At 40.3% G+C, this 22,663-nt stretch overlaps 1 long non-coding RNA gene across 5 annotated transcripts in view; it reads right to left on the reverse strand.

The window, feature by feature from the left end:
* The window catches only part of LOC136018928 (uncharacterized), a 156,501-nt gene that overhangs the window by 104,653 nt on the left and 29,185 nt on the right, over window positions 1-22,663 (reverse strand). For 3 of the 5 annotated variants that reach the window (XR_010614664.1, XR_010614663.1, XR_010614666.1), the window contains exon 4: window positions 5,615-5,706. The exons of 1 other annotated variant lie outside the window; for it this stretch is intronic. This is a non-coding gene — a long non-coding RNA (uncharacterized LOC136018928). Of the gene's footprint in view, window positions 1-4,369; window positions 5,707-22,663 lie in introns of those variants that run through there. One more of the 5 variants, XR_010614660.1, reaches the window with a different exon arrangement.

Below are 22,663 nucleotides of genomic sequence, written 5' to 3' on the forward strand. Positions count from 1 at the left end.
ACTGCTCGGGTCAGGCTGGGTATTGGTCAGCAGTTGGTGAGTGGTTGTATTCTCTTCCCTTGTTATTTCCCTTATTATTACTATCATTGGTGGATAGCAGTAGTGGTTTGTGTTATACCTTTGTTACTGGACTGTGCTTATCTCAACCTGTGGGAGTTACATTCTTTCAATTCTCCTTCCCCATCCCTCCAGGAGCAGGGGGGAGAGTAAGGGGGGAGAGTGAGCAAGCAGCTATGTGGCTCTGAGTTACTGACCAGGCTTAAACCACAACAAGAGAACATAGTTCCTGGGTGAATTTTTACCTTTTAATCAAAACAAAACAAAGCAAAAAAAAAAATAGTTGCTAGAAACTGAAGCATGATAAACTCACACTGCTATTGAAATTAACATTCTTAGCAATGAGGCCAAGGACCACTAACGCCACCTCCTTCAAAACAGGTGGTTGGGTTAATGACACATTCTTAAATGAGCTAGGCTGCTATATGCCAAACTAGACATTTAATAAGTTTACCTGGCGCAGCTTTGCACCCTACATGCAGGTTCTCTTCATACCCCTAGGGCAAGGTGGACTTGTGCTCTTAGGTTCACTGTTCTCACTTTGACTTTTCCAGCAGAGGAGACAGTGACCAACTGTATAATCTAAGGGTTGATTCAGTTTTGTACCATTCAGGAATTGCAAAGTAAATATGACCTTGACATATTTTATTGCTAGGTGATTGCATAAGCAAAGACCCTGTCTCATATCTAAAAATGCCTAAGTAATCAAGGTCAAAATTAAGTATACAGAAGCATGCTCTGCCTTATGAGAGGCATCTTTCAAGTGCCTGCCTCTTATGCAGGTTTAAGAAAGATGCTGAAGTTTCCATCACTAGAATTTTCTCTCTCCCTCACTCCTCACCTCGAGAATTCACTGCATTTACACAGGTCAGAAATGCGTCAGACCTCATTATATGAATATTGATTTCAATAAAGAAATCAATAGGCATGAGGTAGCAGCATTTTCCAAATGTTTTTAAAAGGACTATAATTGAAGCTTGCTCTTCAATCTTATGCAGGGAGTGTTGATACACAAATTGTTGCTTATGAATAGCATGCCACATTGGGACACTTGTGCCCCTTTTGGGGCTGCATTTGCCTCCTCATGAAGTCTACCACAATTCATGTCTCCATTTGGTAAGAAGCTGCATCCTGTGAGGAGTGCCTATTTAAGTCCCACTGACTATTAACTGGTAGAGGAAGGGCATTAGTATTTGAAACAAATTTATTTCAACCAGGAGGGCATGAAAGTGCGTCACTGACATACATGTAGTCAATGTACTAGATAAAATCTACATTTTAGGAAGAGAAGACAATCACCGAGTTCCCACATGTAAGATGTAGAAGGAAGACTGCCCAAGGTTGCATAGGCCCACAGTCACAGACAGTTCAGTCCACTCATAATTTAGAAGTGAGATGTCCTTGCCTCTCACATCCTGCAGTGTTTCAGTGCAGTGGTTTTCTTGATGGAATAGGAAAAAGGTTACACAACTGGTTCAATTTGCATGGAAGGGGAAAATTCCCAGAGTAATAGGATTCTTTGACAACTGGAGTTTACTTAAGAGATGGTGACGGCTTAGTTTTCATCAGCTATGTTTTCAAAATGTTTACAGGGCTATTTGAGTTCTCCTTTACCAAGTACCACAAGGCTCTCTATGTTAAGTTAGGGTAGATGCAAAGCTGGATATTTGCTTTGAAATCTGATCCTTTCAAAAAAATCAAACCAGTCAATGAAACTAGACTGATTTAAGTCCCTCTCCAAAGCTGAAATATGTTGTCATCCAAAATCTTATGGGAAACAGACACAAATGGAAAAATCATCCAGAAAAGTTTTCCAGTATGCCCATATATTATTCCAAGATAGAGGGTATCTGAAACAGAATCATCACATTTGCATTACAAGTATTAGCATGTGGCAAATCTAAATATCCTTTTCATACCTTGATTGCAGTATAGAAGCCTGTACTTCATTCTTATTTTATCAACATGCATATATCATTTAGCCTGAGATTAAGCTGAAAAAGGCAGTTAATCTCTATGGTTCTGAATTTGTTAAAAATGCACTTAGTTTTACATATTGGAACTCTGAAACCTTGTAATTCCTTAACAAATGAAGGATCACTGAGCAAAAAAGCAAGAAAAGGATGTGCATGCTCATTAAAGCTTCCATCCCTCACAGCCCTTCACACACAATGCAATCCACAAAAAAAAAAGAGCTTAATGAAGACTGTGTCATTGAAAACACAAGCTTTTTTCAACCCAGAGCCTCCATGCTCTCTCCTCCAAGGAAATTGTATGCAAGCTGAGGGCACTAAGCATTTTGCTGGATCAAGGCTCCAGAGTACACAAAAATACTAAGCTCTTGTTTTATTTGAATACTCTGGACACGATCCTCCAAGATCTAACAAGTGGTGGGAAAGGATTTAATGTCAACTCAGTGTTGTCCCTGGATGAAATGTAGGCCAGTTCCTAAAGGATTTTTCAATATAACAAGAATGTGATTTGAGACTAAGTTGCAATGGACTAGCATTGCTCCAGTGAAGACTAAGGCAGATGGTATAGATTAAATAAAAACTGCTCCATATATTACACTTAACATCTGCTCTGATGAGCACTGACAAGATGAGTCCTCGGGAGATGTTTTACAATTCTTTTCTTATTCAAGCTCTGAAACCACCCAGTTTGTTAAGAGGAAAAGCTGAACATTCACACTGTCTTCAAGATAATGAGTTAAATCACTACCTGGTTTCACATCTACAAGAGGATGGGTTTGGCAAAATTAGCTTGAATCATACTCAGCTTCTATGCAAAATTGAACTAAATAAGGAAGTTATGTGCCTCAAATAAATTAAATACTACGATTTGCAGATCCTAATATTTTCAATGACAAGCAGCATTTTTTAAAGCATGCAAGTCACTCATGGCTCAGGAGGACAAGGCGGCCGCAAAGACTTCTGCCCAAATCTTGACTCTACATGACAAGGAAAATGAATGAATCCCAACAGAATCCTTGTCACTCACCAGGATGCATTTCTCTGGTATTCAAGTTTCATCATCTAAACTGTGGATATTGCTTCATTGACTAGAGTGTATTTCTAAGTGAGACTATTAATTTTCCTAACCCCATGTCAACTGAAGCTTTAGGTCCTACACTGTCTGTACAAAAGCTGAGCTTCCTTGCTACTGCAAAATTGCTGGAAATTAGAATGCCTTATGCCAACAGTTTGAAACTTGTCCAGTAACGGAATTATATCCAATATTAACATTCTCACTGGTCTTTTCCACTGTAAATATACTGGAATGTTGCTGCAAACCCAGCAATTTTGTCTACTGAACTCCTACCCTTGGACCAAATTATAGTGAACACACAGGCATTAATCCCACAGATCCAGCCTGCAAACAATAAGAGCATGAAGCTAATTCTTTGAGATTTATGACAGACCTATCTGCCTTCTACATGCATTTTATAGGCATTTGCAATAAATTAAGTAGTGGAGGGCAGCTCAGTGGCACAGAGACAGTATCATGCATAGCCAAGTAGCAGAACTGGTCATTGCTCACTGAAGTGATAAAGGCTGGAGCTTCAACTGCACAACTAGCAAGAAGTGGGGCAACCACACGTCACAGGGCAGAAACACACATTGAGTGCTCACAGACTACATTGATAATGCCATGAAAGGTAACTCCTTCGTTAGCAGCCTCAGGAAATATAGGCAAGGAGCAACACTAAAATGATGTATTAAGTACAGTGACATTACTCCTCCAAAAATAGCTTTGTCTAGGTAAGATTAAATGATTTAATTCAGGACTTGAAGTCTTTGTTCCACTTTTGGTCATTTCAAGGTGGGGGAGCAAAGTAATGATGACTTAATGTAAGGGATAATAAATATTTGGCTTGTAGTAAGGAAAGACTATTGGCTCGAGTCATGCCCTAGCCTAAAGGTTTTTCCTTGAGCCCAACACAAAAATAGAGGTCCTAGGATAAATCCTGAATTATTCAGACATGAAAATCCCAAACAATAAAAATTTTTCCCCATATATCTAGAGCCACACGCATGAACTCATTTCTGTTTGTGTCCATTTCAGGTGTAATCTTGATGAATGAATGTAGTTTATGTTATTTCTACTTTACAACCATAGCTGTCTGCTCTTAGAGCAAAAACACATACCTTCATCATGATCCCCTAGGCCAATAGGACAGCAGCCTTTGAGGGGGAATGGGTGAGTAGGAGGAGGCTCAGTGTTGAAGTCATTTCATGAATTAATATGGTTTCCTTCACTGTGTAAGAACCGTACCCTGAAATTGTCTTTACAATGGTCTGCTGCACATTACACAAGAGTTCTGTATTTAGCCATTCTGCTTTCCCTTATTCCCTCCAGATTTATTTTTTTTTTTTAATTTTAAATCCCCTTGCATTGGCCTCCAGGGCCTGTTTGGGGGAATATTGTGAAGCAAATGACCAGACATAATGACTTTCCAAGGTCCTTGTGATTCCTTATTAACATTCAGTTAGCATAAGTCCTGACTTTATTATTGACTACATTGAATACACAATACACTGACCTCTGCCATCTGCAACTAAATCTCTTCCTGCAGATCTATCAAAGTGATTTCATACACAGAGGAAGCAGAAGAAAACAAAGCAGGAGCTACTTATAGTTTTTTTTTTGCCCTGAGAAACTTTAACACTGTGGGAAAGACCGTTTCCTCTCATGGTGTTTACAACCATTAGTATTCCAGGCTTTTATTGCTGTTGCTAAACACTGAACCATCATCTCAAAAATTCAGGGAAGAGAGGAAGTACCATACAAAATCCCTCATTCTTAATTTAATCTTGATAGAAGGAAAGTTGTCACAGAGAACATCAGCAAAACCTTGTTTAAAATACATGCCTTGAAGTTGCTTATGGAAACAAGTGTTTAAGTTACTAAACTGTTGTTGTATCTTCAGATACCAAGGAAGGCAGTACGTGGGCCATAAGAAAGGACACGACAACAAGTAACACCTATTCCACAAACATCTAGGGATATTTTTTTTGTACTACTACTGTTCACAAATTATGCTTTTATTAATCCTAAAGGCAAGTTGGTGTCCAAAAAACAGCACTATAAGGAGAAATCAAGGTAATCACTGTGGTAAACCCAAATGCAATCCACAGGACCCCCACTACAGCTATGTTGAGGAGCTTGGTACAAGCCACAGGTAAGCATTCATTTTACTAAATACAGAAAAGCTTTCAGCTTAAGCAACTGAGGACTCAGACAAGACACTGGAGAGCCAGAAGTGCACTCTCTGAAAGCTTGCTTAGTGCAGAGCTACCTAGGGTACTTTGTTAAGAAGTTTTATTTCCTGAAGATATAGAATTTGGCAACATTTTTCCCAGAAAGGCTGGGAAAACAGTCTCACATGTGCACTGACCTGAAGGGTTAATCCTCTATTCTGAGTGCAGGTGGTCAGAAATCAACCACTCTGCTTGCTTGGTTCACAAGCAGTCCCTTATAAGAACTAAAAAAAATCAGATACAGTAGATGTCCAGTCCTAATCTCTACTATCACCTCATCAGGTAGATAAACCTACTCCTTGAAGAACTTGTGTTCAAGTCAAGCCAGATCTTTGCATCCAGGTTACACGTGGAGCTCAGGAACGAGGTCCCATTCTCCTCAGCCTTCCTAGAAAGCCAGAAAAAGAAAAATAAAAAATCCTTTACACATCTCCATTAACTATCCTAGAGGGGGAACTTGTATTTCATTGACTGTAGTTTATGCAAATAGGATCAGAGGAATTAACATATTGGAAGGAGCTGACATTTGTCCTGATATATTGAATCGTTAGCATGACAGAATCACTTAAGCTGGATCCACTAACATCAGGTTTCCTCTCATTATTGACCCCTGCAGAGTAGGCCTGACAAGTGGAACTGCTGCAAAGTTCATTAATAATGTGAAATAAATCAATTGTTCGGGAAATACTGAAAACGGATGACACTGAACTAACACTTTTTGCAAATTCAGCACATACCAGATTCCATCAAGGACACTAGTTATAACAATGTCCTTCTCTGACCCATATTCAGGAGCTACACTTTACTCCCAGGCAAGCTCACGGAGATACCGGGAATGGTGCCATTACTGGAGTAATTCCCTTCGCTAGAAAATGAAAAGCAGTATTATCTTGTACACATCGGCACAGATACCTGTAGACATTTTAGCTTACTGATTGACAACCTCAGTGTGAATTATGGGCAGGACGCATGCTACAGAGTCAGGCTTTGTTGCATTCAGAAGGAGCAGGGAAATACAACTTTTGACTGACTGGTCAGGCTGCTTTTTCCAACACAAACACTGCCCGAGTGTTTGTACTTTATAACCCACTGAGGTAGAAAACCCTATGCTCAAGTAAAAGTTGTAAGAAATTGACATATTGAAGAGAACTGAAAATCAAGTTTGTGTTACTACCAGAATTTAGAGGGCCAAATGCTGTTACATTCCCTACTGTGAAGTGAAAAACCACAAAGCAGGTAATTGACTTGATTAATTCTGCTTTTTGTTGCTCACAGAGTATTCATGAACAGATTGAGACTTTCATTAATATATTCATGGTTTACGTTTCGTCCAGTTTTGGATAATTTTTAAACCACTTTATGGAGATGCTTAATTTTTCCTGCAGACTACAAGCTGGTTGGAAATATTTGACACATGGTAATGAAAGCAAAATGCATCTGAAAAAGCTATTGGTGCATGTCACATGGCACTACTCAGCATTGGGTATGGTGAATTTAACTCAAGCAAAGCAGAAGAGTACAGAAAAATCTAAGTTATATGAGATCCTAAGGTAAGATGCAGTTAGAATACAGAATCAGGTAAGAAAGAACATTCAGAACAAGCTCTCGTTCCTTTCATAGCAAATACAGGCTTACTAACAACCATAATTCCTCAGAACAAGTTTAGGCTTTTTTTTTTCATTATTATAATGATTTCTCCTGTAATATATTTATGATTAGTCTTTGTGTTAGTTTATCCAATGTTTTTCCTCATACATACATGAATATGAAGGACTTTGAATCCAATCTTTTTGAAGTTCATCCTCTGCAACTCTTCACAAGTTATTTGGTCACAGAAATGTTAGGGAAAGACAAGCTCAGACACAGTAAACTGCAACAACAGAAATCAGTTTTGATTCACTCACTCAGAACACTACTATTTTTGCATAAGATTCAACTATAATCTTTCCAGAAGAAGAGTCAGTAACAATGATCACATGAAGCCTGCCACGGGGACGGAACGACTAAGATTTGATCACAGGCAGCCATGAAAAAACTGCTTCTAAATTCCGTTTTAAAAATTCATTTTCCTGATAATTGATGAAGACAAGGCTGTGGCCAAAACCTGCCCAACTACTAAAATTTTAGGTTTAGGACTAAGCAGCATTTCTCTTTCCACTGTCAGAGCACCTACAGAGCTGTAGGAATGTGCACAGAGCTGAGGTAGTACACGGAGCTGAGGTAGTACAATTGCTCTGAACAATGTAATACACAAACTGGAAAAAACCTAAATACATGAAAAACATTTAAAAGTGCAACTTAACATTAAGATACAATATAAACACTTCCTTCAGAGATCCCATTTAAATCATTCAGACATCAAATAATGTGGGCAGTGGGCTTGTACCCGCTAAGGAACCAAGATGCTGGTGACTGCATTTTTGAGATCAAACAGTGCTCTTGGGAATCTCTGTTGGCATGCTCACAAATATTTCTTTTAGTTTTAAGATTTCTTTTTAAGAGGTGATCTTTTACAAAGATTAGTCACTGAAAACCGCTGCCTCAGGAAGATAGCTGCCAGCAGGTCAAGAGATATGACCCTGTGAGAGGTATCTCGAATGTCAGGTCCAGTGCTGGGCTCTCAGTACAAGACAAACATTGACTTAGTGCAGTGAGTCCAGCAAAGTCTCACAAGGGTAACGAAGGAACTGCTCACACAGAGAATCTGAGAGCTGGGACTTTTCAACATCAAGAAAGGATGTAAAGCAGAGGGAGTCAGGCTGCTCTGAGTGGTATCCATTGACAGGAAAAGAGGCAACTGATACTAATGAAATAGAAGCAAACTTCTTTTTAAGAGAAGTAAAATCTTTGTAAGCACAGGGGTGGCTGAACAGTGCAACACCTTGCCCACAGAAGTTGTAAAGTCCCCACCAGCTGAAACCCCAACTGGACATGTTCTTGGACAAGCTGTTCTCTCCGACTCTGCTTGAGCAGGTGTTGGAGTGGCGTTGGAGGTGCCTGCCAGCCTCAACCACTCCAATTTTATGCTAACAAATACAGTTCCTCAAAGCACCTAATGAAGTTAATGCATGTCCTTTCCCATCTTTTTCTTTATACTCCTCTTTCACTTCCTGTACTTGTATTTCTCTTCCTTTCTTCCTGCTCAGTTTTGGGCTTCTTTCCCCCCTCTCTTCTTTTTCAGTCTTTCACTTTCTCACAAATGGAAGCAGAGCTTTCAACTCATGCATATTAAAACTCAGCCTCTGTGCACAGGACTATTGTCAGAGATTTAAATAGAGCTAATTTGCTTATCCATGATGGCACTGTCCTGCATGGTTACACAAGCCTTGCAAACTTTCAGTCATATTCTTGCTCTAAACTCCAGGCATTGCAAATACTAGCATTAGGAAAATTTGTGAATCAAGACCTGAAGGTACAGTTAGCGCTAACTCACATCATTCTAATGCAAGGCTGAAAGCTGTGTATAAACATCTACAGTTGCCTTCCATGCAAGCATAGCAAAGTACTCTCAAAACACAAATGCAAAGGCACAATTCTGTTGTTGTTGTTGAAAAAGGAGTTATTAGGAAGTAAACTGTCTCGTGCTTGAGGTCACGCAAGCAGCTGATGCACACAACCCAGGAGAAACCTGACTCTCTAATCACTACATATAAAAGCATTCTCTCCCCCATGTCCTCATGTTCTTTAGGATGTGGTAATTATTTGAAGGAGTCTGCAAACAAGCCTTGGATTGTAACACGACTTACTGTGCTGGTAAACTAGACGAGGAAAAGTGCTCTTTTGTGCACAAGTGTTACTGCTCTTGGCCTTTTCTGCTATAACTTATACTTGCCAAGGTTTAAATTATTGATCCTGCTATTTCTGTGCTAGCACTTTAATTTACCATCCCCAAAAATGATAATTATGATACTGTCATGACTGTTGTGGTCTCCATCATGGCCTTTCAGTCAGATTCTTTTCATTGGTTCATCATTCTTTACTCTATCGATTACTTCCGTCAACATCTTTCCTTCAGCTTGTACAGACCTGATGAGGACAGGTAGAGCAAACACTGCAATGCAGAGTCAGCTATTTGCTTGCAGATTTGAAAGGCAAAGCATTCCAGGAAGGCACATCGAGTGCTCAGCCAAGTGCATGAGCTTTGTCAATGTATGATATACAGTGCATGCAACTACCTTGCATCCTTTGTGATGAGCAGGACAGGAAGGTGCAGGTATAACTCATCTCTTATCCTCCTGTTATTTGGATATTATATGCTGTACTTCAGTCATTTAAGATCTGTGTGCCGTCTTCACACACTGCTTCCTGAAACTCACTTATTTTAGAAAAGCTTAGACTCAAGCTCCATGTTCCCAGTGCACGAATACCTTACATGGGAAGGTAAGATGTATAAAGCAGCTGAACTGGGCCTCTTGCACTTCTCTAATAGATTATTCTGTATAAGAAAGGGTCCAGAGCTGTTCTACTTTTTTCTTCTCCATTTGGCCACTACTGAGATGTAGATAAACTCTGTCACTTTTCTTAGGTACCTGTTTTTACTTCAGTTCCCAAGTAAAACTGAATGATCATCTGTTACATTATGTTCATATGTCCATACTATTGACTTATAACCAAATTACACCCTTATCCAACTAGGCTGCCTTCTTGCCATACCAAAGCCTGGGCTAAGTATCTAAAGTGTTCTTTAATTAAAATTAAAAAATAAATATTGCAAAAATCATCTGCATATCTCAACTTCAGCCTCTTTCATTTATGCATTTTGAAAGCATCACTGCAATTCATTCCCTTAGTAATTTAGGAGACAACCTTTTCCTTGCACATGGAATGGAACACATGCAGCTGACTCTCTCCATTGAGCAATGTATCATGTTTTACTTCAGAAACACTACCCAACTGTGCCAGTAACTTGCCCTTTCAGAAACAGAGGTATTTGATCTTGCTTTTGTTTCATTCAATTTGAACCACTGCAATGCTCTTTTTGCCAGTCTCCCTGAACACACAATTAACAGACTGCAGCTGGTACCAAATGGTGCTGCTGGGATTCTGACTGGCACCAAATGGAGTGAGCAAGTAATTCCCCTTCTGTCTCCACCATCCACCAGTTGCCAGTCAAATTTCACATTAGCTTCAAGGTGCTCTCCCTGACCTATACAGCCCTTTAAAATCTCCAATCATGTTTTCTCACTAATGTGATAGCCTTTTATATCATTTCATGCTAGTTTGCTGTAGTGCAGCAGTAGCCAAGTGTTCATGCACAACAAAGGTGGCCATGATAGAGCCTGAATAAGATATAAGGGGACAACAGCGAAAGAAAATATTTTCCTTTTTTACAAATAATTTTTTCTTTAAAAAATTATTTTTATTAAAAATATGAAAAACAACACAAATATTTGAGTACTGCAGATTTCAATAGATGATCTTTATTGTGTCCCACACTCTTAAATGACTTAAAACTAAAAAACTCTAAACTTGCATTATTCATATTCATAAAAATGCACTCTGCTCTGGACTGATTTCATATGCATTTCTTATTATTGTTCAAGCATTTCTGCCAAAAAAATTAAGGTACATAGCACAGTATCAGAATACTACTTTCTGCCACACCACTCCTTCCTTCCCTGTGAGTCTCTAGCTGAATGCCTCAGGGATTCTGCCATTCAGCATGTGCATAGGCAGGAGATTCTTCCTCCCCTTTCAAACTGCCACCTTGGATTTATCACCTGGATTATTAGGACACATGGTAGAGGAAAAACCCCAGAAACACCTTACACCCTTCTTCACAGTGAAAATAGGTAGAAACCGAGATTTTGGTTTTTTGAGCCCTCAAGCTATCCACTACTTATCAGTATAGTACTGTCAACGCACAACACGCCGCTGACAACAGTTACTTGTCAAAGCCTATACAAAAAGCTCAGGATTGCTTTACCAGAAAGCAATGCAGTTATTTTGCAACAGCATCTCATTTTGTCTAAAACAGGATCTGTCCCTCAGCCAGAACTGCTTGGCTTTTCATTTGGAGGAGAGACTCCCTTTCCAACAAACATATTAACGTGCATCTGGTGAAGGAAAACAGGAGAAGGCAAGGAATGAATAAGGGAAGCAGAAAGCGATCAGGACATTACTTCAAAATAAATCTCAACATCACTAATGGAAGTAGCTATCTAGTAACTAACTTGTTAACTGATTGCCCCAATAAATTCCAAGTGTAATTATCTTCCTTCTGCAGGTTGTGGAACTGAGGATCAGAGAAGGTCCCACAGCAAATAAGCAGTACCAATGGAAATGAGACTTGGAGCTTTACATCTTAAACTGCTCCTTTACCAAGTAGGCCTTGTTGCCATCCTAACTGCTTATAAGTATGTTGTGGGTGTGCAATTACAACAGGCTAATGTCATGCCCAAAGTAGCTCAGCTGTGAGAGAACAGGGACACAAAGGCTAGGCAGGAAACTCTTTTGAAAGGTACTCTAGTTAGCTGGAGTCTGCAGTGGGGTAGAAGTTACCAAGTTCAGTGGGGCTGATGCATCCTAGCTTAAGGGCTTTCAGGAGTTTTGGGACTTCCCCTAGAGCCACAGTGTGCAAATTGAACTAGTTTTGTGGAACAATCAAATAAATTCCCCTCAGCTTTGGTGGGGATTTATGCTCAGTTATGAACCTTAGAAATTGGCCCAAATTGCCTTTTTACTCATGTAATGAAGACAAAAGAGCTGCCACAATAGTAACAGCTGTCAGAGCGTTTCAACAACTAAGGACAATAGAGAACAACCTGGCCTGGGTTAGGGCTGGTGCCCCAGACACTCAGCGACTGCCTGCCACTTATAGAGTTGCCTTCGCTACAAAAATTATAGTGGCAGCTATCCCTTATGTACTTGCTAACAGGGATAAAGCATTTGCCAGGTCCAGAATGGCATAAACCACCAACTGTATTCTGCATGTGAGCATAACTCTTTGCAGGTTCCCTTCAAAAGAGACTAAGTAAACACTACCTTTTCAATTTCTACAAATTAATTGGTTTTATAGTCAATATAATTAATTCTGCTACTCAAAAAATGGGAATCAGTTTTGTTAGCTAGTTTTACTATACCCCACAGAGCCCATCTTATATTCCAGAAAGTGCAGTTGCTCCCATTTTTCCTCTCCATGTATTTTTTTAAAGTAACTGCTATTTATTTTTTAATCCCCTAGAGAACACTTCTAGTGGAGCCAGTCATAAAATGGCTTTATGCCATAAACCATGCTCACAGTGACAGCCAGCATTTGAAAAGCAGCAAGAGGGAAGGGGTAACCCTGACTTGTTACTGGGTAAAGGCATCAGTGTGCTGTGTTATGCAGCTATGCAGAGAACAGCGTGGTACAGGACTGACCAAAGGGAACTGACTAAATCACAGAATTGTTGTAGGAAATAGAGGAACACAAAAGCAAAAAAGGACGAGTATGGTCCAGAAAGTGTTCTGTGCATTGCAGGGCCAAACAGCTCCCTGCAGCACCCTTCACATAGGATCTGCTCAAAGCTGCTGGAAAGGTCTCAACTCCTCTAGCATTAGCTCCATCAAGACTCCCATGACAGATAGGTTGCTGCTATATTGCATCACCACTACCCTGTATCTGCTTGCAGCAGTTAGAAACATGTCAAGGAACAGACAAAGCTGAGAAGGCAAAACAGGGTTTCAGTTTACAAGGTTAAGCATTCTCTCCAGTTATCTGGAGCAAGTCTCAAAGCTACAGAACAATTAACCCAAATTTATGTCAATGTAAAGGAAACCTTAAATGGTCAAGGCTACAAAACACAGAAATTGAAAAGTTAATGTTGAGGCATGAACCTGGAACAAGTTCCACTGGAAACTGGTGCACAAAAATAAGGAGGCATTTGAAAGCACCAGACTGTGTGCTGAGAAGCAGGTGTTCAAGCACCAGAGAAAGCTGTCTTTACTTCATTCCCAGGTAAACATGCCACTGAACATAGCCAACAGCATCCTCAGGAGCTGCAGTGAAGAGTGCAGCTTTTTAAAAATCAGGACAATCTGAGTTGGCACAGGGCTAAATCTAGTGTGCACAGGCTGAATTTCCTCCTTTGCTTCATTACCTCATTGTAGCTATGATCCCTTCCACCAATTTCACCACAAGCATCCCTTCATCCTGTATCTTTACCTTGCCTTTTATGCTTCTGTTTACAGCTGCATCTTCCTTAAACCTTCCTTTAGGAAAGTTTGCTTTGCACACACAGGTGGCTCTCTGCCTGTCTTTATCCAGCAGACTATTATCAGCAAAACCCAAAAAGACAAATTCGTCCTTTGTGCTGATGCAATTGACTTGTCATCTACTTTTACAGCTAATTAGCTCTTTAGTAGATGATGGTGGGTGTCAGAGGTCATCTGATAGCTGATCCTGCTAAACTGACCGTAAATATTTCTTTCCAATTGTACATGATTGCTTCTTACTGCTACATTCTCTCTCAAATTAACGCAGCACATTTAACCTATTTATTCAGAATGGAGAGTATTAAGCCTGGTTTAAAACAAAAAAAAAAAAAAAGAGTTTCATAAGGCACAAGCACTCAAAACCAAATCTTTCACTGAAGACTTGACCTAGTAGGTGAGGATGCCAGCAGTGTCTAATTAGACCCCGGTAACAGTGGTCTTGAGCCATGTTTTCTCTTGACATTTGCAGCTTTCAGCATCAATATCAGTGGGCTAAGTATCCTGCATTACAGCTACTATACATATGTTGCTAACCGGTATGTGTCTGTGCTCAAGGGATATCAACAGGACATTGTACGAGTCTCCACTGCGAAAGACTTACAAAATAATTACATGGCCATAACTTCCCTGGGACCAACCAACAAACAACAGTGAGAAGCAATCCCCTTTCACTGCTGGGCAACTTAGGAAAAGTGAGTGTAACACTGCCATTCAACTGTCTTATATTTATTTGCCCTAGTAGAAATGAATACAGAAGATGAGATTTAGATGCACAAACTCCTGGCTACCAGTCCTGGTTCAGTCTTCTAAACACTCACTCATCACAGACATCAGCAAATATAAACACCAAATACAAGACAGTGGGTAACTGACAAAGTTTCTTGTCTTCATAAATAGATGTACTTTTACAATAAGATTACATGCACATACCTAAAATCCCAGCAGATAATACTGTTTAATTCTGTATAAAGCAATTTATGTTGTACAACAAGAAAAAAGCTTGATAGAATTACCAGTGAATAAAGGACAAAGTTTTGTTTTCATTCCGAAAAATGCCCCTTTTTCAGGACATCAGATATTTCGCTAAACTGAAGTTACTGAATCTAAACCACCTAAACAAGCACACAGTCCTAGGTTAAAAAAATCAAAACTAAACACTTAATTAGTAAGTTGGTCCAAAGCAATAACAATAGTTTTCACCCAAGGAGTTCCCCACAACATTTTTTCCTTACTGTATTCCAGCAATACTCAGCAAGGTTGTACAGAATATCTCCAACAGGGCCTCTGACTAGCACTTGGCACCTGGAACAGGTCTTTGCCTTCTATTTTCCCCCTGAAAGCAGGCTCATCTAGTCACCTTAATTTCAGTAATATGCATTTTTGCAGCATTAAACAGGAAGGCTGTATGTGCTCCATAGTAAAGATATGTCTCTGCTTAACAGGAATAATACTTTCCAGCATCTGCTTGTGAGCTCCCAGCACAAGCCCGAGAGGCAGCTCAAGTATTTTGGCAGCTGAGTGCTCCCAAAGATGGCCACATTACCAACAGTAGCTTTGTTTCTTGAGAAACTCCCTTATACATGTCTAACAGCAGCACCACAGGGGTTTCTACACAGGCAGCAGCACTGGCTGTGCGGCACTGCTGGGAGGCACAAGTGAGTGCCCAAAGGCCCCTGAACAGCATAAGGGAACAAGGTAGGACCAGGGAGCCCCTGAGGGCCAGGGAGGTTGCTCAGGCTGAGCAAGGCTTGCACACTGCATCTTGCTATGAAAGACTGCTTACTCCAGCTCAATAAAGTGGAGCTATGAACATAGAGAGCTGGGGATGGTACTGTGGCTGCACAAGCCATGCTGAGCAGCAGCTTTCATCTAGTCAAATGTTATCTCCAGAAATCACAGCTGCAGCTGAGGCCTCCAAGACACACAGCTTCTCCAGGGAGCCTTTGCCCATGCTTCAGTAAGAACATCAGAATATTTGCCTAGGTTATGTGCCAACAGTTTGGCTTTCCACCCACTGAGATGCCAGGTACAAAATCAGAGTCTGCAGGGTGAGAGAGAAGGACCAGCATTAAGCAACATTTGGCTCTCCAGGATCATCAAGAGCTTCATGCTGGAAACCTCTCCTATTTACCCTGCTTGGACAGTTTTATTCTAATGTGAAGCAAGATCCAGTGTAACACCATTCTCAACTTAAGCAGCCTGAAACAAGCCATGCAATTTCTCCAAGGCACAGCAAGCACTCAGAAGCTGGGGTGCTTCTGTTCATGTTCTTCTTCTATGATACAACTTTACACAAACTACCCTAGTTCAGGGACCATCTCTTGTGACTGGTCTGGCCAAGAGAGTTATGCTGCTAACCATCTAATTTCAAGGTATATTTTTTTGTTGTTTGGAGGAAAAAGGGGAATTAGTCCTACCTTGTGTAATGGTGCCCCAATATTATTCAGTTTCCACCAGAGAAGAGTGGGCACAATTCTGAGCAGTCATTGGTAATTTTTCCCTTAGTTTGATGGCCCAACTGCAGGGGAACATACACATGTGAATGGAAAAAAAGGACAGCTAACTTCTTAATAACATTTTTGAAACATACTTACATATCATACTAGAACTTTATTGCTGTTTTACAGTTAAATAGCTTTGGAAAATCTACTACTGAGGATAAACTACCAAAATTTAAATATTTATTAAAGAGTTGCTTCTGTCACTTGCTAGAAGAACAAGACCTAGCAAAACTTTTAGCTTCAAAAATCACATAGCCAGAATACCCACTGTTTTATACAAGTACTTCTTTAACATTAGAGATTTCTGGCATTCACAGCTGTCTTCAGTGACAATTGCTTGAAAATCATTTTGCTATTCTTTCTGTATTAAGAAATCAATGCCCCTTTTTTATCATTTATCTATCCAAAGATCCTCCTAATTTATTATCAGTTCATTAATGTACTGCCTACTACCTTTCAAGATCATTAAAGAAGTTAAATAATATCTTAAACCTTCTTCCTCAGCATTTTGTCCTAGAGCTGTATTGTATATACATGATTAAAATCATCTTACTGTTTCAAGTCTGATCACCCCTCACCTTTCCTCATTTTTTTCCTAAGGGATAAGGTTTGAATTTCCAACCTTATAATTTTAAGTATAACTAATAATTTCTCCTAAAGATAAGTTGTCCTGTATTCATCAAGCCCTGTGTTTTCTCTTCCTTTCAAGCAGAAAGAGGCCACAGGATATTTCTAAGACTCCACTAGGATGCCAGAGCCTCTCTGACCTAAGTTTCCCTGGTTACTTTTGTGTTCCGTTTTAGTAGCCATCTGGGCAAAACAAAACAGGGCTTGTCAATAGGACCATCTCTCCACAGAGGGGACACAACTCTTTTCCCTTATCTTCATTGGATCCCATATATTTCAGTCATCTGAACCTTCTGTCCTCAGCCGTGGGCATGCATTCTGTGCCAGACAAGGTGACTCAGATGCTTGCTGTATGTTAGTCCCCTCTGCCAACTGTGACAATAGATCAGAACACCAGCTTTGAGCTGTGTTGATGCAGAAGTCACTACTGCTTTTTTTCATATTCCTGAGGCTATCTTTTCAAGCCGAGTTTGTCATTCACAAACAGGCTATTTCTATATACAATCCTAAACCCAGAAAGTTCCTCACTTCATGTCAGAAAGACTTTCATTCAAGGAGTAGAGACTTTTGCTTTAAATTCAGAGTGACTTCAATGAGGAATGATATGCCAATCCCATCAGCTACGGATAGCTTATACTAGTTTACTGCTAATATACCACAGCAGCATAAATGACTGTCACATCTGATTAAGACAACTTTTCATCTAACTTAATTTACACACCACAGATCTAACTTCTTCCATTTGCTTTGAAATCATTCAACACACTTGGAAACTCTCAGCAGACAGTCTATCCCAACTCACTGGTAGAGTTTGTTATAACGTATCAGACTATTCTCTGACATTTATCAGAATAAAGCTGCAATTTAATGCCAAACACAAGATTGAATGCTTAGCTCTAAGTATCAGGTTTGGTCAGTGTTCAAAGGAGAGTGCTTTAGTGAATGAGATGCAACAAAGCCAATGAATACCTTCTGAAGAGCTGGCTGCTGCCAGAATATCGTGCCAGCTTATTGAACAGTAAAAATACCCTGTTGTCATTTCCACCCTGTAACATACAATCTGTCTTTACTGCTTCTACCTGTCTGGCAGTCCAGACAGCAGGAGAAATGACAAAGTCATGTTCTGACAAACTTACATCAGCAATCCTCAGTCCTAACTTGCAGGCTGTCTAGAGAAGATGAGAGGTAACAGTTGTAAAGCACGTCAGATCGAGGTGAAGGCTAAGAGGAAACTGTCCTCTCAACTGGAAGGGAGTTGGTTTCAGACTAGGTGAAAGAACTACTGTTAATACAAATAGCTGGAGAGCTGCGTTGGCTAAGTAATCTCTAACTGCTCCATCCCTGGGGTATGTCTTAGACTCATCTTCTCTTTTGTAACAGCAGGGCAGAGTAACATTTACACAGGGTATCTACTATGCTAGGGGCTAATTCTGTACCTGTCCAGGTAAAGGCCAAGGCATTGACTTCAGTAACACAGGTTCAGGTAGAAGTCAAGACTGAGAACTGAAGAGCAAGCGATAAACAATCATGGCAGAGGACTGGCTCCGCAGGCAGGTATCACAAAAGTCATTGGGAGCTAAAAGAAATACTGTAGTTAAGATCAGTTACTACTTCAATTAAATGAGGTCAAGGATCATGCAGTATCAGTGAAGATGCCAAACTATGTCACTTCCTTTAGTGCTTGCCAAGGTTTTTTTAACAATACTTGGCTAGGCAAAACTATATCATTAACTAATTGGTATGATGTATTCCTTTAACACTCAAGCTTCTGCACTTGGCAGAATATTCATAGCATTATGAAAACTATTATAGCAGGAGTAACTTTGAACTAAATATAATTTAGAGATTTATAACGGAATTAAAAACCTTAATTGGTGGATGTGTGAACTGTGGTGTGATTTTGAGGTAAGCAAGCCTCATTTTCATATTTCAGGTACATCCTCTACACACACTTAAGTTATAGTATTTTATACAGACTAAGGACTCCAGCGAGGCACAGCTTTTCACTGCACACTGAAGATCAGTAAGCACATGCTGCTTCATTGAGTTATCCAAGGAAGGATTTGCAACAGTCATTGCAAACATCTCACTGTTGTTCCAAGAATCACCCGCTACTCAACTAGCCTAATGCACCTAAACCAACTAATCTCATCTCACAGCCATGATGGCCAGCTCCACCAGCCTGTCTGCAGGAGTGCCATGCCTGTAGTGTTTGCCTTTTCCCTTCAAGGAATACAGTCTGTTCTTCACTTAAGGAAGAGGACATCTCCCTTCTGCCTGAGCCTCGGTGCAGATACCTGAGATTTTCAACTGTTTCCGGCATCAAAGGGTATTTTACACATCAGCTTCACCCTCTATCCTATCCTGTGAATTCCCCAACAACAGGTCATCTATTGACTACGCACAAATGGCCCATTCATATACAGCAGAGTTAAACTAAAAGAGACAAAGGCCACTACAGGCAGATTTCCCATTATCTGCAGAAACACTCAGCTTGAAATTCTGGCCTGTTTGCTCCACATCTGCTGTACAACTACTTTGAAAGCCAGGGATGGCACAGGCAAGATCAATAGATGATGGGAGAAAATCAGCTATAAACAACAGATTAATTTTACTGTGCTGTGTCCAAATATATAGGAGCTGAAACAGTGCAATTTGACTGAAATTCTGGGCAGTGTTGCTGGAACATCAGCCCCCAGAAACAGCAGGCAATACATTCCCAGGCACACTCGTGGGTGCAAGAAAAACAGTAGAGCAAATAGTTTGTTTAGGATTAACTTAGTTCCTCCATAGTTTCTTAATAGGACTTTATTTTTGTCCAGCTAGGGCAATTATATCAAGTTCTCACAATACCAGCTCCTGCTTTTAAGCTGCAGCGCTGCCTAGGTGTTGCTAGTAAGCCTCCTTTATTTGTTTTGGTTTTTGCTGTTTTTCTTCAGCAGTATAGTAGAACGAGTTATGCTTTCTTCATGTCACAGGCCTCCTGGGCTGATTATGTACACACAGAAAAAGAAGCTTCTGGCATTTTTCACATTTCAACCAGCAGTGGCTTGGCTGCATTATCAAAGCAGGCCTGGCAGATACAGAGAACAGACCCTCCAAGACCCACCACAGACGCTGCCTGCACAGATGAACTAATAGCACAGATACCGCTGAGCCACAGCAAGGAGGCCAGGGGAAAAATAAAAACCTATGGAGACAGGCTAGGCCATGGCTGTAAAGAATCTACTTTTCTTAGCAGGTGCTTTAAGTTCCAACATCTGCTGGCCATATAAATCAAAGCAGCTTCTACAACCGTTTACGCAAATGAATGACGTGAGCATATAAATACACTGTAAGGCTTTTTCCCTGTTACTGTTCTTGGCATTGAACCCATATAGAAGTTTCAGCAAGTTTTTGAAACTAGAAAGGTAAGCTTATGGTAAGAAAAATACCTCATCAACTGGTTTGTTGTTTGTGGAGGAATTCTCAAAGATTTTTTGAATAAAAGACTTAGAAAAAAATAAGAAGTACCTCAATGTATTTTAGAATAGGCATCCTTCCTACTTTTAGCTCTATTGTATATTCAGCTCCCAGAATTGAGTCCTGACTTTATTTAAGTCAAACAGAATTTTACCAGCTTCATTTAAAAGAGGATTTTGTTTCTATTTATCACATGACTCAAGAGAAAAGGAAAAGCTTTCAAACTCTCAGAACATCCCCAGCTGAACATCAGCAGCTGTCGGGTGTGACAGTGTCACACGGTTGTGTTATTACTAGCCACCTAATTATACAATTCAAGCAAATCCTTATAACCTGATTTTCTATTCTACGTCTGCTCACTTATTCCCCTGTTACTGTAGATGAGCTCCTCAGACCCTGAGCTGCCTCTTTTTGCACACTCTTACACAATACCTTTTTCTTGTTTGGACGGGCTCACGCTCTAATCACTACTTTGGCAAAAGCATGTCTGCCAAACCTGTACACGCTTCCCTAATAAAAAATTGGTATTTAATTCTCAGTGACTTAATAATGCAAAAGTCATAACTAAGTTTACAAAGTGTTCATTGATAATATTGAATAACAATCACTTTGCGGTGTTCTCCTCCTTTTTTCCTCCCCCCACCCCCCAGTAATTCTGGGGTAGCAGTTGCTTACATAGCTTGTGCACACCTTGCAGCCTCTCTGCTGACATGGCTCAAGGGGAAGGACTTTCCAGTCATTTCTGGCACAAAATGCTGGACTGACTGCTCAGCCATTAGCACTAAACATGTCTTGCCCCATCAGATATTCACAAGCCCTGTTTTCTGCTGGACTTGCTTCTGAGACATAAGGCTATGTAGACTGTATGTCCAAACCAAAATGCTGCAGTGATACATTCACTTAAGCTTCACATTCAGTCCAGCAAGCCTCTCTAAGCTCACAGTGTGCCTGCTGCTCACTCTCATACCGTTAGTACCACAGAGCAATAGCTTTCAGGGCTAACACTGACCACTTGGGTCTGGTCCCGCTGCTGCCCCCAGCCAAAGCAGCTGAAGGAAATTAGTATGAAGGAGAGGAGGTCCCCCATTTTTACCACACACCTGATCCAACTTCCACTGATGCCCACAGCAGCATTTCAAGACAAGGGGAACCCAATTGTGATCCTACCTGCACCACAGTGAACTATGAAAATCCACCTCCACCTTCCATGACCAGCCCCCCACTCCAAAAAATCAGCCTGCCAACATAAGTGCCAAAATGGAATACCAGCTCCAGAAAAACTTTGGGTTTCATTGTTTGCTTGCTTTAGCCACATATACAACATGAGTGCCATTCTACAGGTTGAAAATGCTTTTGGACCATAAAAAAACCCAATCACTTGTCACTATATGTATTACAAGCAAGTCTAGAATGCATACTCATAACGCATGTGAGCAAAAAGTGTATTTAGAGCAAAAGGAGAAACCTGAACCACCTGAGAGCAGTAAAAACATGCCATAGAAAATTCACTGTTACAGAAAAATTTTATAAGACTTGATTTGCTTTCCCATTCTAATTAATGCAAGTGATTGAAAAAAACCCCATGAGAATATTCTAAGAATAAAGTAAATAATGAAAAATGACAGTCAAACCCTAAAAGACTCATTCCTTTTATCTTTGTCAGACCTCACCAAAATATCATTGAACCAAAAAATTATAATAATGATTGATATTGAATCACTATTGCCCTGGATTTAACACAGCCCATTTTGCAATATATCAGAGCAAAAAGTACTACAAGATAACTGTAGAACAGCAATAAGTATTTAAATGGTACGTGATAGCTTTATAAAACAAGTGATGGGTCTGGGAAAAAAAGTAAATCCTTGCAGAAACTAATAAGCTCCTGTCTGCACAGCGGAGTTCACAAAATGGCAATACTATGTCATTAGGCTGGTACAGCAGCTGAATCACTAATATACCATCAGCAAACCATGTGCAGAGTGAAGTCTGTGAAGTCAAGGACTCCTGCTTCATACTTAGGCATGCTGGGGGGGTCTCAGCCCTTGCACAGGCCAGGGACAGCTGTGTTAGACAGGATCAAACTTGTAGGTGATAAAGCACATGTTCAGACTGACTCACATGGCTTGGTAACCCCAAATGGGCTGCCGATATCCACTCCATGTTAAGAGCTTCCCTGTACCTCCACTGCAAAGAAGTAGACGGATTCTGCACAATTCAGGAAATGTTTTCAGAGCAACAACAAAAGTAACCTTCCATGTACCAAAGAAATTAACTCTTCTCCATCTTAAACCCATTGATGATGCTCAGATTCTTGGCAGTTCCCTTCAAGCTTAGGGGAGGGGGCAAAAAACCTGTACTGACATTGGAGACTGGAGGAACACTCCATGTCTGTATAGCCTCTTTCCAACAGTCGTGATAACTGCTTTTACCACCAGCTTTCTCCTACCCATCACTGGTATCTATTTCTCTGTCCTCTGAATATTTATTTCCATGCCAGGTTTGATGTAGGGCACAGCCTCCCCTGGGTGCTCCTCAGATTTTGGAACAGAGCAAGTC

Source organism: Lathamus discolor, chromosome 1 (genome assembly GCF_037157495.1).
Source record: "Lathamus discolor isolate bLatDis1 chromosome 1, bLatDis1.hap1, whole genome shotgun sequence".
Lineage (NCBI taxonomy): Eukaryota > Metazoa > Chordata > Aves > Psittaciformes > Psittacidae > Lathamus > Lathamus discolor.